Raw genomic sequence first — 14388 nt, forward strand, 5'->3', positions numbered from 1 at the left:
TCCATGCCCCGATTCAGCTTGTTCTGTGGGAGGACTCGGGGATGGACAGGTGGGTGGAAACTGCAGGGGCACTGAAGAGATGGCCCTAGAGGCCTAGACTCTGCCCCAGGTGCCCTTATGAGGGAGCACCCCTGACAGAGGGTCACCTTAGAAGGTAACTAAGGGGTTGGGGAGTGGGCCTGTTTAAGCCTGGAATGGTACGTGGGGTTGGGAGATTCTCCTTGGGTGGGGTGGAAGGCTGGGATGCCCTGTGGGGAGGTGGCTGTGGGCACGCCCTCAAACCCGTTGGTACTGGGTGGGCTGGGACATGCAAACACCAAATTTCAGGGGCTGGAGTGTAGACAGTGTTAAGTGTCTGCCGATTCCTGTTGCCATGAAGCGAAGCACAACTTGGTGGGCCTTAAACTGTGGCCAACTTCTTATCTCTCCTCAGACTTTGGGCTTTCCCCAGATCCCCTTGCCCCTACTTGTACCTCAAATTTCAACCAGAAGTTCCCCTAGCTCTGAAATTCTCACTTTAGTAGTGTTTTTGGGGGGCAGATGGGGGTTGGCAGGGGAGGCAGGCATGAAAGAGGCTGTATGGAAGGGTCTAGCCTTCTGCGAATTATTTCAGACTCTCCACATGGGGTGGTTGTGGCCCTCCAGCCCTTGGACATGGAGCTGGGCAATGAGCTGAAGGTGAACCAGGTGGCAGCCAGCCCATCTCACATTAACCAGACAAGTTAGACCTAGGAAAACCTCCTTCGTGCCTGGGTTGTGGTATAAAGTGACTTGCCCAGAATCCCCACTTAACAGCCTATGCTTGCTGCCACCCCATGACATACAGCCTGGGGTGCTGAGCAAGCCCAGGAGACCTCCAGACTATGAGGTGCCACAGGTAGGGGTGGGGACTGTTCATCGTTGGGGTCAGGGCCGGAGTAGACACACAGTCTGTGTTGGCACAACAGGCCTATGCTAAGCTGAGGTTGGGTTGCCTGGACAGGAACAACACTGGGCCCATTCACAGTTTGGTTATACCGCTGGACTTTGTCCTGTGCCCTAACCAGCCCCAGGAAGCTTGGGGCAGGGAGGCTGTCAGCACCCCCTTTATGCCAGCTCCTTCCAGCAGTGTGTCTCCAGTCCCCAGGGCTCCAGGGAGCAGTGAAAGGGCTCCCCCATTAAAATAAACATCCACTGTGCTGCCAGCCTCCTGATCCCCTACCCCCGCCGCAGCCCTGCTAGAGGAAGCCTCAACTATTTTCACAGATGAAGATATCAAGGCTTGGAAACTGGTTTTCCAAGGCCAAGAAGTGATGGAGCCTACTAGCAGTGGCTCATTTTCGGGTATGTACCTTTGCTTTCTTTTGTCAGGACTTTAATCCCCTCCTCCCTTTTTGGCCTGTGGATCACTCCTAATGGGCAGAGTTTAGGAGCATTAGACAGGAAGCTAAGAGTCTTAGCCATTGATTCTGGTTTTGGGGGAAATTTGCATCCCTTCTATGGGCCTTGGTTTTCCTAATCTAAGAAGATTAGGAGGGGTGGCCAAACCAACTCTCCTTTGCTCTGTGCTCTTCCTATCCATCCCCCAAGCTGGCCTCCCTCCCTCCTGCTTCCATTAGTTGATGTCATCACTGAAGAAACAAGATTTAGAGAGGAGTCAAATCAGGTGTCTTGGTTTTCTTTAAGGGTCAGAATCCCATTTTCTTACTTCCATTTTCTACTTCCTATCCCACTGACCCTTCTGCTTTTAGGGGCTCAAATATGATACTACCAAGCTGCAAATCTCTGCCTCTTAGACAGGCAGGCTCAAAAAAAGTTTACATCCTTCTCCTTTTTATTCCTTGGTTTTTCAAGCCCTTTTCTCTTTGAACCTGGTATATTACCTCATTTCCTTGTTAAAACAGAATTGTTTGCCTGCAGGATATTTATCCTCTTTCCTTACCAGAAAGGCACTTGGCATGGTGGGTTTGACTCTGGACTCCACCTCTTACATGCTGAGACCGAAGGGTCCATCCATGTTTCTGTCACCAGGGTCTGGCCAGTCTGCTGCTAGGCTCTGTGCTGCAGTGTTTGCAAATTGCCGGTGTCACCCTGGCCCCTGGGACAGTGTGGGCTGCCTGGGGAAATGTCTGTCAGAGCATCAGCCACATCTGGAGCCTTGAGTCAACTCTGCTGACTGTCCCAAGGTGGGCAGCTCTCATTCCTAATCCCCCAGCATGTTAGGGAGCCCAGGTAAACCGTCCCTGGTAAACACCCAAAACTGTGTGCCTCCACACAGACTGTGTATGCCATCAGAGGTAATTCTGTGCGGGAGGACACACAGGTGGGTTAAAGACACTCCTTGGGAACCAATTTCTCCTTAGACTTCAAGGAAGGGTTTGGCTAAAAGACCACTTGATCCTCACTGTAACAGATACTTCATATTTCAGTTTACAAAATCTGCATATAAGATTAACATGATCTCACTTTTCTCCATGAACAATGGGTGAATGTTTGCCTACTGTTGTTTATGACCCTTAATTCTGAATTTCCCCCAGAGGAAGCCAAAACTTCCAAAGCCCCCTTATTCCTCCCAAATAGCATCAAGGCATCATCAAAAGACTATGAAAAAGTTTCAGGTTCTACCTCACTAGGCACCTGGCCTTTTGCAGGAAATGTCCCAAAATGATAATAGGTTTTCTATGGGTGGCCAGTGGCTTTTATTTTCTTTACCCTTTTCTAGATTTTCTATATATAGTGTGTTTTATTTTCTTTATCAAAAAAAGTTTTAAGAAAACCTAATCATGCTGTGCAGCAAACTCTACATATATACCCCCATCCTGTAATCCTGTGGGAGTTAGTTCAAGAAGATAAAAAAATTTTTAGTGTGAATTTGAATATGGGTAAGCATTTCTCCTTAGGGTGAAGAATTTTTTATAACCTTTTTTGTAGCTTAAAGACATACACATTATTAAAGTGCAAGCTCATGTTTTGTTGTTAAAGATAACTGAAATTGAATAGAACGTTATACAAGAAAGAGGAAGAGTCTCTTTCATACTCTGACTCTTAGGCCCACTCCCAGATATTAACTATCCAAGTTGATTGTAATCCTTCCAAATAATTGTTTAAATGCACACACACATACACATGCACACTGTCTGTTCATGTTGACCTTTTATTAAACAAGATTATTCTATACTTACTTATACTTATCTTTTTACACTTAATAATGCATCTTGGGGTTCTTTACAAAGCCCGTGAATCTCCATTATTGTACATGCTCTTCCATTGTATGGATGTGCTGTTTTTTTTGTCATTATGAACGAACAATGCTGTAGTGAACATGTGTCTGCATATTTAGGTAGATTTCTATAAGTGGAATTGCTGGGTATGAGTATATTTAAATTTTTTATAGATATTAATAAATTGTACTTCAACAACAATGTATAAGTGGGTCTATCTTCACATCACTGAGTGCTATCAAACTTTTGATTCTTAGCAAATTTGGTAGGAGTAAGTGATCATGTAGAGTTTTGTAGCTCACTGTAGGGGCCCTGGCTTTCACTCTGAGTGCAATGGGGAGCCATTAGAGAGTGATAAGAATAAATAGTAGAGGGCAAGAATGGAAGCAAACCAGTAAGGACTCTTGGTTAACTCCAGTGAGAGATGATGGTGCCTGTTGGAGGGTGGGGGTACTGTCAACAAGATTTGCTGATGTAACTGATGTGATGAAAAGAGGAGTCAAGGATAACACCGAGGTTTTTGGAGCAATTGGTAGGAAGAAGTTTCCAGTGACTGATACGGGGATGTCTGTGGATAGAGCAGACTTGGGGGAGAAGAGATGAGGAGTTAAGTGTTGGACATGTTAAATTTGAGATGTCTGTTGGGCAACATCCAGTGGAAAATGTGAAGTAAGCGGTTGGTTATAGAAATCTAGAGTTTAGAAAAGAAGCCTGGGCCAGAGATATAAATTAATAAGTCATTAGCATATGGATGTTATTTAAAACCTGGGGCTGGAGGAGATAACCAAGGGAGTAAGAAGAGGAAAGGTCTGAGTCCTAAACCCTAGGATATTCCCATTTTTTAAGAGGTCAGAGGATATGAGGAAGAAACAGCATAGGAGATTGAAAAGGTGGTGCCAAAAGAAGGTGGGGTTCTGGAGTGTAAGTGAAGAAAATATTTCAAGAAAGATTAGTCAGTGTCAAAATCTACTGGTGGTCTGGCAAGATAACAATTGAAAATTGTCTTCTGGATTTAGCAACACAGAGGTCATTGGTGACCTTAGCAAGAGCATTGATGGAAGTGAAAGCTCTTTGGGGTGGTTAAGAGAAAAATGGGAAAGAAAGAATTGAAATATAGACGACTTTTCTAAGGAGGAGAGGAGAGAGAGATGGAAGCGGGGTCAAGAAATGAGATTTTTAATATTTTTAAGTTTAATTTTTGAAACTATTTCAAACTTAAATGAATGTTTCAAATATAATACAAAGAACTTTTTTCTCCTGAACTGTTCCAAAGTAAGTCACCAACTTGATGCTCCACCATCCTAATACTTCATTGTATATTTCCTGCAAACAAGGGCATTCTCTTATATATCCCCAATACCATCATCAAAGTCAGGAATTAACATATAACTACAATCTAATCCTTGGACTACATTCAGGTTTCACCAATTGTCCAAATAATGTCCTTTATAGGCAATTCAAAATCACACATTGCATTTAGCTGTCATATTTCTTTAGTCTCCTTAAATCTGGAACAATTCTTCGATTTGTCCTTGACGTCCATGACCTTAGAACTTTTGAACTTTACAGGCTCTGGTTTTTATTTGTCTCATTACAGAAGATACTCACTTTCATTGCTTAAATTGGTGTTTGCTAGGCATCTCATACAGTTTTTCTCTTTATAATTAATAACAGTGGTGAGGTATTTTGAAAGTATGTAACTATTTCATTTTCATCAAACTGTTCATTTATATCAGTGTGAACTCATGGTGTCCTATTCTATGGTTTATAATTCATTACTATCATCATTTACTTTGGTGCTCAAATTGTCCATGATTTGGCCATAGGAGCCCCTTCAAGCTGGCATCTGCTTTTTTAACAAATCCCTATCACTCATGGAGGACATACTTACTTTCTAGTATAACATGCTCACAAGTCAGCTTAGACTTTCCCCAACCCAGCCCTGGAATCAGCCACTTTCCAAAGAGTCCTGGTTTCTTTTAATGGAGAGTGACATTTAGAAGCCAAGATCTGGGGGCTGGGTACACTCATTGCTATTGAGGAGTTGCTGCTCCAGACTCTAAGAGAGGGTTTCTTAAAGACAGAAGAAATTGAAGCATTTTCTTATACTTATGGGCATGATAAAATAGAGACAACTTGATGCAGGAGAGAGGAGAGGGAATTGGGCTCTCATGCACAAGTGGCTGTAAGCAGCATCCATAGGTGCAAGAAGGTACCGGAGCAGGTAGTTGAGGGTATGTGGTGACGTCTACTCACACCAATGCTCTTCTGATTGCTTGTATTTTCTCAAGGAAATTATCAACGTCATCAGCCAAGAGGAGGGATGGAATAAACAGGTGTTGGAGGTTTAAGAAGTAGTAGTAGTCATGTAGGAGCTAAGAGTGAATAGCTTAGGGAATATAGTAGGATTACCAAGCAGCACCAATGGTCCACTTGAGGTGATTTGGGATTTAAAGTGAGAGTAACAACAACGTGTTGGGGGCTTTCTCCTACCGTGTTAGATACAGAATAGGCAGTGAGTCAGATTAGCCAGGGCTGCCAATTTACCAAATGACGGCAACAAAAGGGAGAGGGGCAAGGAAATCAAGGTACAGGCAAGGGAGTAATCCTGTTAATTGGCTGCGGGCTTTACATGGTTAAAGAGGGAAGAGAGAACAATAAAGGAGACTGTAGGATGGAGACCATGGAGAGGTAGGATCAGCAGATTGTAGGTCCTGGTGGATCAAAGGAGTTTAGAGACAAGATACCTGAACTGGAAAGACGCTGGGAAGAAATGAGGTGGTATCAGAGGGTGGGATGCATAAAATTGAGATTATGGGAGGTATGATGGATTCAACTGTGTCCCCTTCCAAAAAGATGCTGAAGCCCTAACCCCCAGTACCTCGAAATGTGACCTTATATGGACACTTAACAAAGGTAACCAAGTTAAAATGAGGTGATTGGTGTCCTTATAAAAAGAAAATTGGATACAGGGACAAACATGCACTCAGGGAGAATCCATGTGTCTTGAAGGTGAAGGAAAATATCAGAGCAATGCATCTACAAGTCAAGGAACACCAATGACTGCCGGGCAACCACCGGAAGTGAGGGGCCAGGCCTGAGAGTGGAGACTCTCCACAGCCCTCAGGGGGAAGTAACCCTGATGACGCCTCGTTCTTGGCCGTCTAGGCTCCAGAACTGTGAGACGGACTTGCAGTGTTTTAGTCTCCTAATCTGTGATGCTTTGTTACAGCAGCCCTGGGACACTGATATAGAAGGGCTGCAGTTACTGGTAGTGACAAGGACATGGTAATGGAATGACCATGGGAGGGAGTGGTTCAGATAGGATAGAGGAGAGGGTCATTGGAGGAGTGAGATCATGGAAGTGAGAGGCCGGGGTACTGGGAGGACTATTTATGTGGACATTGAAATCTAAAAATTAGGATAGAATGCTGATTCAAAAGGAGTGCCAGTGAGGCAGGAGCCAAAGCCTTCAAGAAATTAGAGGAAGTGAGGTACCATGTGGTATAGTCGGTGGACATGAGATTCAAAGCTGAGGGACCTGCGGGAGGGGGAGCGGTGAAAGCACCGAGCAGCAGCAGGGAGGACGCTGACAGGCTGGGGGAGAGAAGGCAGCTCCACTCCGGAGGGCTGCTGGGAGGGCAGAGGGAGGAGGGAGGGTGCCCGGCTAAGCGGGTCAGAGTGTGGGAGACAAGAGGAGGGCTCAGCAGTCAGGGCGAGCAGCTACAAAATATAGTGGCCCCCATCTTATCAACTTACCAGGAGGCCCCTTCTCTGTACCCATTTGTACCTTTTGAATTTCATACCGTGTAAGTAGGGAAAGTGGTGAAGATGTGGAAGGGTCACTGCAGACAGAAGACAGGAACAAGGCTAAGGGCAAGTCAAGGATTTTCAAAGGAGGCTGGAGCCCAGTGCAGCTGAAGAGCCCGAATGTCTAGTGGTTCCAGTCTGCAGGAAAATGGGATTTCTGTGGTCTTCTCTCAGCAGGGTGCAGAGCCATGGCTCTAGGACTGGAGAAGAAAGATGGTGGGATTAGTGCAAGGGTGGGGGAGCTGAGGCAGCTGGCAAGGTCAGCCACCACTAGACTCCCCTTTGAGCAACAACAATAAAATGTATACAAACGTATACAGCATTTACAGTGTGCTGGGCACTCTTCTAAGTGCTTAAATATATTAACTCAGTTAATCCTCACCACAGTCCTTTTAGGTGGGTCTTACTGTTATTCACATTTTAATATGAGTGAGGCTCAGAGAGCTTAAGCAAGTTGTCCGAGGTCAAAGCTCGTCTGTGGAAGAGCTGATTCAAACCCAGGTGGCTCAGTTCCAGAGTCCACATTCAAAATCACAGCCCAGCAGGCAGTAAGGACAGGAGCAGGAGAAAGCAGAGGGGTTAAGGGGTAGGGTTGGGGTCTCAGTGCAGCCAGAGTGAAGGGGAGAGCGGGTGTGCGAGCTGGACCGGTGTGGGTCGTGGTCTGAGGCCTTTGTGTCCGATGCGGCTGGCTGAAGGGCAGAAACGAAGACGAAGGAACGGGGAGCCGGGTGGAGGGTGGTCTGCAGGAACACTGAGGTGTCCCAGGGCGACGGGGCATGGAAGGAGAGACAGTAAGGACGCTGAAAGGCGCAGAGAATGATTCCGGGGCTCAGTGAGGGAGCCGGTGGTCTGTGGCCTAATGGGACTGAAGCCATCAGGAGACTGGTTTCAGTCGCTGATCGTGGGAAGTCAACAGGATAGCACTGCGGGCCCTGGTCAAGGCAGGAGCACTTGAAAGGGTATCTCGCCGCGACCCTCCTTACCCAGAACGACTCAGGAGACACGGGCCCACGCAAGAGACTTTATTATCTGAAAGAGAAAGTGGCTGCCCCAGAGGGGGTTGGGGGGAGAGAGAGAGAGAGAGAGGGAGAGGGAGAGAGCAGTGGGACAGAGAGCAGAGAGCAGGGAGAGAGAGCAGAGACAGAGAGACACAGACAGAGACAGAAAGAGGGCAGCAGTGTGGTGCCTTTTATTGTGGCGGATCCCCTCGGCCTGTTGCCTTGGGGGAGGGTCGGGATGTTTAGAGATAAGGCAGGGTAAGCCCAGTCAAGCCCCAGGCAAGCCCAGGCATAATTCTCACCGGCTTATGTGCTTGGGACCATGGGGCAAATGGAGGATAAATTATTATATTCTTACATTCCTCCCTTTTCTGTTTTATAAGTGGTAGAGGATTTGGGAAGGAGTGAAGGTTAGTCTTCAGTAACTGCTTCCTGCTGATTAGGGGCGATGAAGTTCATTTTTGTATTGATGGGGGGCAGTCCTCAGATGAGCCCTTGTCTGCAGTGGCGAGGGCATGTTCCAGGTTCAATAAGGATCATAGTCTTTGGAGAGGGGTTGGTAATCCTGTAATATAAGCTGGTTAAAGGTTTGGTTAGAAATTTTTTGCATTTGGGCTGATTGCTATGTTTACATAGGGTGACTGAATTAATAGCATTTTGGGGGAAATATGTGTAGGCAGCAAAGGAACTTGTAGGGCAAAGGGAATTCTTGATGGTGCAATCTTTTGGACAGTCTGAAAGAGAAGAAAGAGCTGGCATTGGGAAGAAAGGTCTGGTGAGAAAGTGTTGAGACCAGGGTTAACAATCTTGAAGCATGACGCATGGCGGTTGTAAGGGAGGTCTTAGGACTCCATGCTGGCACAAACTTCTTCAGTGATGAGTGGAACTGGAGATGAGCAGTGCGAAATGCAGGGAGTAAAAGGTCCCATCAGGGTGGAGTAGGAACCTGTGGGAGATTTGGTGGGAGGGGAATAAGCCGAGACAAACGCTTAAGGTGGGAGTTGTGTATCCAATGGGGAAGACCCTGGAGTTTAACTGCAGTTGGCATGGAAAGGATTACAGTGTATGGTTGTGCCATTTGGGAGTTAGGGATGGTGTTGCTTGGTGTTTGGAATTGGCATGGTTTGGAAAAGTTTTTTCCTGTCTATGGCAATGGCCTTGTAGCGCAGGAAGAGCTGAACTCTCAGCTTTGGGACCTGAGCGTCAGACAGCTGAACTTTGGAGGGTGAGACCGGATAGATGTGTTCTGCGAGAAAGTTTAAAAGGAGAATAGTATCCTGTTGTGAGGTTTGTAGGGAGGGACTGCACAGGAGATCATTTACATATTGAAGAAGGGTGGAGCTCGAGAGAGTAAGGGATTTGAGGTCTTGTGCTAGAGCCTGTCTAAAAAGGTAGGGACTATCCCTAAAGCCTTGGGGAAGGACTTGTTAAGTGTTCTCTGAATTATAAAAATTAACTTAACATAAGGAATTTCCTGCCTTGATTTTTCTCTGGGATACTGGCGTTTAGGTCTGGGAGCATATCAAAAGGCTGCCTGCTCAACTCCCAAGGTGGGTTGAGGTGTTGTCTATTTGCTAAAGAATCCTGCCTTTTACTATGCCGTCTACAGCTGGGTCTGCATGCTAAGTTAGTTGCTCAGTTTGCAAAATAACCTTGTCAGATCTGAAGGAGGAAAGACAGCACACAAGCCTGGGTCTTTTAGTATGCTAAAGTGAATCTTATACACGATTACAAATGATTAGCATAATAAAACATGTGCTACTCTTCTTTATCTGGGGAACATTAACTGATCTCACTGAAGAATGTTCAACAGTTTTAGTAGGGGTGGGGGGTTCCTAGCATGTATTTACTTTGCTCTGACTGCAAATATCCTGCCTTGCTTTCTCCAGAGGCTCTCTCCTTATTCTAAGCCTATGATCCCTGTCTCATTCTCCCCTGTACAGATAGACTCTAGCTGCTGCTAGGAAAAAGGGGTGACGACCGCTCTGGCTGCTTCATGCTGAGAGGGGGCGCAGTAAAGGGTGCAGCTAGGTCTCCATCACTGGTCAGTTGAGAGGGCCTCAGAAGGTTGGCGCTTCTATTCTGGGTTTCATTTCTATTACTATTTGCAGTTTTGTGCCTACTAGGCAAGATAGAACAAATTGTTATTAGGTTAAGCAGCAACGTCTGGAGTTGGATTTTCCATTCTGGAAGGACAAACTTGACGAGATTAAGAATGCATAGCTGAATATGAGAACTAGAAATATGAAGAGTCTAATTGAGAATCATAGCCAGGTGTCATGGGGAAACTAGAATTCTGGATCGAGTTTACATCTCAATGACTAGTATTAGGATTTAGTATAGATAAGACTGCATTATTGAAACAGTACTTTTCTCTTAAATTGCCTTCATTTTTATTAGAAGTAACCAGGTTAAGAAAGTAATTAACAGTTGGCTTGATTATTTGCATAAGTGCAGCAAGAAGAGCAATTGATTACATAGGCCCTTTTAAATATGCTTTGCTGGAACTTTTTGTAAGGAATTTCAGATTGAACTTTTAAGGGCTTCTTGAGGCCAGAAAGCCAAGCCTGACTTGCCATCAGCTTGTGCCTGCAGTACCTGTAGATTTGGGTGAATTCCTCTCTTCCTGAGGTTCCTGCACCTGCCAGGAAGTGACCTTCCTTACTCACCTGGTAAGGCTGCTGGGAACTCTGTAAGCAAGGTACCAGGCCAGTTTTTCTAAGGGGCTTTGTTGGCTTTATAAAGTCAATCTTAGTTCCTTAAAGCTGTCGGTTCATATCTGAGTTTACACACGTTTCTCTCAGGTATGACATTCCAGTCAAAGCCTTGGTAATATAACCAGTGTTTTTAATTGGTCCTCTTACAAGGGAAGCAGATTCTATTGAATTTATGCAAATAAACATACTGCCATGAAATATAAAAATAGTCACTGAGAGTTTTTAAATTCTGGAGAGATCAGGTAGAGAGAAAGATAAAGTTTCAATTCTGCTTATAAAGACAGTCATTTACTAAACTTGTCAGCTTAAGAGAAAAAGCTTGAAACACTTTATCAACATTTGAAACAAAAAGCCACCAAATTATCTTCCTTAGTTTACTTAATCCTATGTAACTAATACCTGTTCTGCTGAAATCTAGTTTTTACTAGTTTAGGAGTAATAAAACAGTGAGTATAGATGACAAAAGACTTACAAATGGCAATGTTTAAAGATCTGATGAGAGCTTACTGTAAGACAGTTGTCATAAGGAAATTTGGATGTTTCTGTAACACAAAACATTCAGTAACAAAGTTTAGCATCATTCTCTGTGATAGTGCCTTCCAGGTAATTAAGCAGGTAAATAAGCCAAATTAGCCAGGTATTTTCTCCAGTGAGAAAAAATTCCTCTGACATGTTCCAGGGGCCCTCTGGAAAATATCAGAGTTAATTAGAGGTAAAAGCACCTTTTTGCATTTGATTTTGGGAAGCTGTTAAAAGTTTTAAGGCACTTGCTTAAATAGTTATTCACATTAGACAAAGCTACACTTCACTTTAAGCATTTTTCTTTGAAGGATTTAACAAATACTATCAACTTAAATGACTTAAGGGAAACTTAGGCAGCTGATAACTATAAGGACATGTCTATTCAGTTCAACTTAAATTAGCATTAATGCTTAATATCTTCTATTAGAATTTTCTGGAAGTTTTAGAATGCCCAATTTTTACAAGCGCTTGTCTTTAAATCAATTTTTATTAAATACTATCTGGAGGTAGAAAAATATTTTTCATTTACACACTTAGACACAAACATACAGATTGAGATGTAATGATAGTGAGAGGACAGACAGAGCTCCTGGCATGAGCCAGGAGGGGACAAGAGAACCCATGCTGGTGCACTGTCTAGGAGTTTTATAGGCAATTAAGGATATTTGGGAACGTGAAAAAAGCTTAGGGGTGTGAACTTTAAGGCAAGTAGTAGGTGTTTAGTATTGCAGGGGAGACAGAGAGAGCTTGGTTCGGAGGTAGGAGAAAGCCTGGATATATGGGATCTCTTTCCATTTGCCTGTACACTCACAGAAGTTGTGTAAGTCGCAGAGAATTTTAGGATCTAAAGAGCCATTTGGAGGCCATTTAGACTGATTATCTAAGGGATATTGTGGCCAGATCTCATTACAGTAGCGAACAGGTTTGAGGTCTGGAGTGAGGTGGAGGGGCTTTAGATTATTGACTAAGCACCCCAGCGGTGAATCCGTGGGAACGGAGGCGCCAGATCCTATGATGAGAGCGAGACCATTCAGAAGTCGCTGAGGCGTCCCTGAGCGATTGAGAAGGTCACGGAGAAGACCAGGCACAGTTAGGGGGTCGTCACCACCTCTAACTGTGGGGTAGAGGTGAAAACACCAAGGAGGCTCAGTACCTGGTACCAGGAGTTTTCGAGTCGAGTAGATATGTAGATAAAGGGAGACCGGGCCTCAGTGGATGAGGATTCTCACCATGGGGAGGCAGAGAAGGGTCGACTATGGGGATCAACCATGACTCTGAAAGTTGTGGTTGGGGGTGCCGGACACTCAACGGTCACTTCCCAGCTTCCAAAGGGACATTTAAGTCGACCATGAAGGGGAGATTCACCAAATCGAAGGCCGGTGTTGGGCGAGAAGACGAGCGAAGGAGGAAATGGATGGTGAGCCCGTGGAGGAGGATCGGGCAGTGAGGGTTCCCAAAGCAGCTCAGGTTCCCGGAGGAAGAGCAAAGTCAATGGGAGAGCCTCATCCGAAGTCACCGCACCAATGAAAGGGTATCTCGCCGCGACCCTCCTTACCTAGAAGACTCAGGAGACACGGGCCCACGCAAGAGACTTTATTATCTGAAGGAGAAAGTGGCTGCCCCAGAGGTGGGTGGGGAGAGAGAGAGAGGGAGGGAGGGAGAGGGACAGAGACAGAGAGAGAGAGAGAGAGGGCAGCAGAGACAGACAGAGACAGAAAGACACAGACAGAGAGAGGGCAGCGTGGTGCCTTTTATTGTGGCGGATCCGCTCTGCCTGTTGCCTTGGGGGAGGGTCGGGATGTTTAGAGATAAGGCAGTGTAAACCCCAGGCAAGCCCAGGCATAATTCTCACTGGCTTATGTGCTTGGGACCATGGGGCAAATGGAGGATAAATTACTATATTCTTACAGCACTCCCAGGTGTTATTTAAAGATGGCAAATTTAAGTTTGCCACATACATTCTTTGCAATTCTAAGTTCTTAAAAAAAAAAAGAAATCATTTCCTGCGGAACAGCCACCAGGTGGCGCAGCGCACAGCTGAGAGGTCTGGCCTGAACTGCCACCCTGTGGTGGGAAGAGGAAATACAGGGTGCCTCCGATGACCATTTGTGACCAACCCACAGAATACTGGATACCACCTCCCCACAGCCCCTACATCTGGTGCACAAAGTACAGAAATATGACTGTGTGGACTTAGGACGAACGTAAAATCTTCCCCGTCGACATGTGTTTCTTCTGGAGCTAACCCTACCAGTCGGGACCCCCAGCATGGCAGCCTGGAGGACGCTTTCCCTACAGACAATCCCAAGACAGGCAGTGTTGGCAAGGCAGCAGGAAGGACTCGGCCTGGTTTACCTCCCCCTGACCCTTATGAAATCAGGACACTCTACTGGGGACCTTGCTTCCCACTCCATGGCTCCCTTTCCTTCATTTCCTCATCTACCCACTCTGTTTACACAACAAACATTTGTTGGGTGCCTACTGGTGTGAAGCACTGAGCTGGACACCAGGAACCCAGAGAGGAATATAGCATGTCCCAGTCCTCAGGACTCACAGTTCTACTGGGTGATCACAAGACAAGGGCAGAGGAGAAGGATGGAGGGTGCCCAGCTGCTATGGAGGCCCCAGAAGGGATTCTAACCAGGTCTTGGAGGCTCAGAAAAGGCTTCCTAGATAAGGTGATACTAAAACTAAGACCCTTGACTGAGTCAGGCAAAGAAGACAGGGATGAGAGTTCTAGGCAGAAAAATTTAAATGCCAAGGCCTAGCAGTGAGGAAGCAAATAGAACATTCTAGAATAAAGATTTATTATGGCTGGAGCACTGAAAGATGAGAAGACAGAGGTGAGCAGGAGACTTGAATGTATGAGAAGTTTGGAATTTATCCTGACAGCAAAGATGACTCATTGAAAAGTTCAATGTTTGCCATCAGAAAGCTTTATTTAGAAATAGTGTTCAGAGTGGCCTGCAGAGACCCAAGGCTAGGGGCTGAGAGGCCAGTGAAGAGGCTGGAGGAATAATCGAAGAAAGATTCATTTCAGTAGGGTGTGAACCTAGGCAGCAGGGGTTGGGTTGGAGAGCAGTGGATAGATTTAAAAGGTTTCCATACAATCCTTAAAGGATGAGGTTTGGGGGTTCTGTT

Source organism: Manis javanica, chromosome 10, assembly GCF_040802235.1.
Source record: "Manis javanica isolate MJ-LG chromosome 10, MJ_LKY, whole genome shotgun sequence".
In the NCBI taxonomy this organism is placed as follows: Eukaryota; Metazoa; Chordata; class Mammalia; order Pholidota; family Manidae; genus Manis; species Manis javanica.